The sequence below is a fragment of the Mandrillus leucophaeus genome, unplaced genomic scaffold (genome assembly GCF_000951045.1).
Source record: "Mandrillus leucophaeus isolate KB7577 unplaced genomic scaffold, Mleu.le_1.0 Scaffold757, whole genome shotgun sequence".
NCBI classification, from domain to species: domain Eukaryota; kingdom Metazoa; phylum Chordata; class Mammalia; order Primates; family Cercopithecidae; genus Mandrillus; species Mandrillus leucophaeus.
The window spans coordinates 373,247-376,875 of NW_012108219.1; positions in this window are offsets into that span (position 1 = coordinate 373,247).

A 3,629-nucleotide genomic window follows, 5' to 3' on the forward strand; every position below is an offset into this window, starting at 1 on the left:
AATATGTATTTTATATATTTATTATATATAATGTATAATATATATAAAATGGACTACTAGTCATCCATAAAAAATAATAAATTGTAATAAATTGTGTTTTGTAGCAACATAGATGGAACTGCAGATCATTTTCTTTAGTGAAATAACTCAGAAACAAAATTAACTTTTTTTTTCTCACAAGTGGGAGTCAAACAATGGGTGCACATAAACATACAGAGTGGAATAATTGACATTGGAGACTCCAAGTGGTGCAAGGGTAGGAGGGCAGGATGAAATACCACCTATTAGATACAATGTATACTATTCTGGTAATGGGTGCACTAAAAGCCCAGATTTTGCCACTACTCAATATATCCATGTAACACAACTGCATTTGTACCCCTAAATCCATAAAAATAAAAAAAACAGAACTAAAAAAATGTGAGTTGGGACACATGCTCTTTTTCACTCTTAGACCTTAGCATTTTCCCTTATAAATTAAGCAGTTAAGTGATTTACCAGGTTACATTATACTGTTTTTTTTCCAACCGCAAAAGCAAGGTTTCTGTCCCCTCAGTCAAGAGATACTGTAACATGGCACACAGGTTGGTGCTGTCTTTTCTCATATCTGGGGACCTTGCACGGTAACTGATGTCTATATTTATAGAAATACAATGATCCATTTGTCAAGTATTAAAAATAGACCAACGAGATCTAGAATTGGGAAGGACTTTCTGAATGTTCCTTTCTAAATGGGAACCTAGATAGTATATTATACTATTTCAGATAGTATATTATATCTGAAAAGAAAGTACCATAAGCTGTAGGAACATTAGATTGGTTCCAAGGGGTTGACATTAGAATACCAATGTCATTTTGATATGGAAATGGAAAATAAGAGTCTGTCCTATATTTATGTTCATCAAATTAGTTACTTCCCAATGTATGGTGAGGGTATTGAATAAAGGAAGGTGTTTGGCGGGGAGCAGACATAGGCAAATCTACTCCAAAGTCCACAGAAGCTGAGAGGCTGAAGACAGAGGCTGACAAATCCAGTTATAAACAGAAGCCATGTCTGTGTCTTCAGTGGCAGTAAGACAAGATGGTGGATGCCCATTACCATGACCCCTCAGACCCGAGGCTTATATACTAGTGGAAAGAGATGGTTTAGAAGGAATGTGTAGGACAATTGAAGTATAGTAATATCAAGTTTGTTTGACTTCAGGGCAGGATTTATGGTAAGTACTTGCTCTTCCACAATGAGCAATAGATAAACTGGAAATCTTAGAGGCCTTCTCAGAACAAAGAATATCGGAAAAGCCAACATGGTGTATTAGCTTTTTTTGTTTGTTTGTTTTTGAGACTGAGTCTTGCCCTGTCACCCAGGCTGGAGTGCAATGGCACGATCTTGGCACACTGCAAACCCTGCCTCCCAAGTTCAAGCAATTCTCCTGCCTCAGCCTCCCAAGTAGCTGGGATTACAGGTGTGCACCACCATGGCCAGATAATTTTTGTATTTTTTTAGTAGAGACAGGGTTTCACCATGCTGGCCAGGCTGGTCTTGAACTCCTGACGTCAGGTGATCCACCCGCCTCGGCCTCCCAAAATGTTGGGATTACAGATGTGAACCACCATGCCTGGCCAGATTAACTTTTAAGATGGAGTTGTTTTGTCCTCCACAGAGGGGGTGTCATTAAATATTTAGACAGTGTAAGAGGAAAGCATGAGAGTAGAAGGCATATACAGAAGAAATTGTTGTTTTATTTTGTTTTTTGATGAGGTCTTGCTATGTGGCCTAGACTGGTCTTGAACTCCTAGGCTCAAGCGATCCTCCCAAGTATCTGGGATTACAGATATGCACCACCATGCCCAGCTATAGCAGAAATTTATTGTATGGGATTGGTTTAGTATCTTGAGATACACTGTATACCCTGTTGTTGTCTTCTTCTTGTCTTTGGAGGAGTCAGGAGTCTTTGAACATTTTAACTGAAGATCTCCAGAGGGCTTAGAAATCCATTTAGCAGTTGGGGCTTTTTTAAAATGAGAGATGTGAACCCAAGAGTCAAATCCTTCAAGTTTAGCTGCACAATGATTAGTCAACAGTATTTAATAAGGTTCCTTCCAATGAGGCTTAAGAGAGTCCTTTAGCTGATGTATTTTCCAATAAATGTAGCCACCCAATTGGAGGTCATGACAGTTGATGTCTTCATTTCCCAGTAGTGTGCTGTGAAATAAATAATAATCTGTTCTCTACATCTTGGCTGCTCTAGCTCCAGTCATGGCTCAAAGGGGACCAGGTATAGGCTGCTGCTTCAGAGGGGACAAGCTTGGCAGCTTGGCAGCTTGCATGTGGTGTTAAGCCTGTCAGTGCACACAGTGCAAGAGTTGAGTCTTGGGAGCCTCTGCCTAGATTTCAGAGGATGTATGGAAAAGCCTGGATGTCCAGGCATAAGCCTGCTGCAGGGGCGGAGCCCTCATGGAGAACCTCTACTAGCGCAGTGTGGAGGGGAAATGTGGGGTTAGAGCCCTCACACAGAGTCCCTACTGGGGCACTGCCTAGTGGAACTGCGAGAAGAGGGTCACCATCCTTTAGACCCTGGAATGGTGGGGCTGCCAACAGCTTGCAGTATGCACCTGGAAAAGCTTCAGGCACTCAACGCCAGGCCATGTGAGCAGCAATAGGGGCTGAACCCTGCAAAGGGGCAGAGCTGTCGAAGGCTTTGGGAGCCCACCCTTCGCACCAGCATGCCCTGGATGTGAGACATCGAGTCAGAGGAGCTTATTTCGGAGCTTTAAGATTTAATGACTGCCCTACTCGGTTTTGGACTTGCATGGGGCTTGTAGCCCCTTTCTTTTGGCCAATTTCCCCCTTTTGGAAGAAGAGTATTTACCCAATACCTGTATGCCATTGTATCTTGGAAGTAACTAACTCATTTTTGATTTTACAGGCTCATAAATAGAAGGGACTTGCCTTATCTCAGACTAGACTTTGAACTTTGGACTTTCAAGATAATGCTAGAATGAGTTAAAACTTTGGGGGACTCTTGAAAAGGAATTACTTTATTTTGCAATGTGAGAAGGACATGAGATTTGGAGGGGACTGGGGTGGAATAATATGATTTGGATGTGTGTCCCCACCAAATCTCATATTGAATGGTAATCCTCAGTGTTGGAGGTGGGGCCTGGTGGAAGATGATTGATCATGGGGTTAGAGTTCTCATGAATAGACTAGTACCATCCCCTTGGTGCTGTTCTTGTGGTAGTGAGTGAGTTATTGTGAGATCTGGTTGTTTAAAAGTGTGTAGCATGTCCCCTGCCCCCACCCCCCGGACCCTGAATCACCCCTGCTCCTTCTCTGGCCAGGTGAAGTGCTGCTCCCACTTTGCCTTCTGCCATGATTGTAAGTTTCCTGAGGCCTCCCCAGAAGCAGAAGCTTCTGTGTTTGCTGTACAGCCTGCAGAACCCCAAGCCAATTAATTCTTTTCTTTATAAATTACCCAGTCTCAGTATTTATTTATAATAGTCTGAGAATGGACTAGTACAGACATTTTCTTACAATTTGCACTGTGACTCTTTTGCTTGGGAATGTTTCAACCCAGTGGGAGAACATGCAAATCATAACTAACATGAATTTATATCCCTGAACAGGA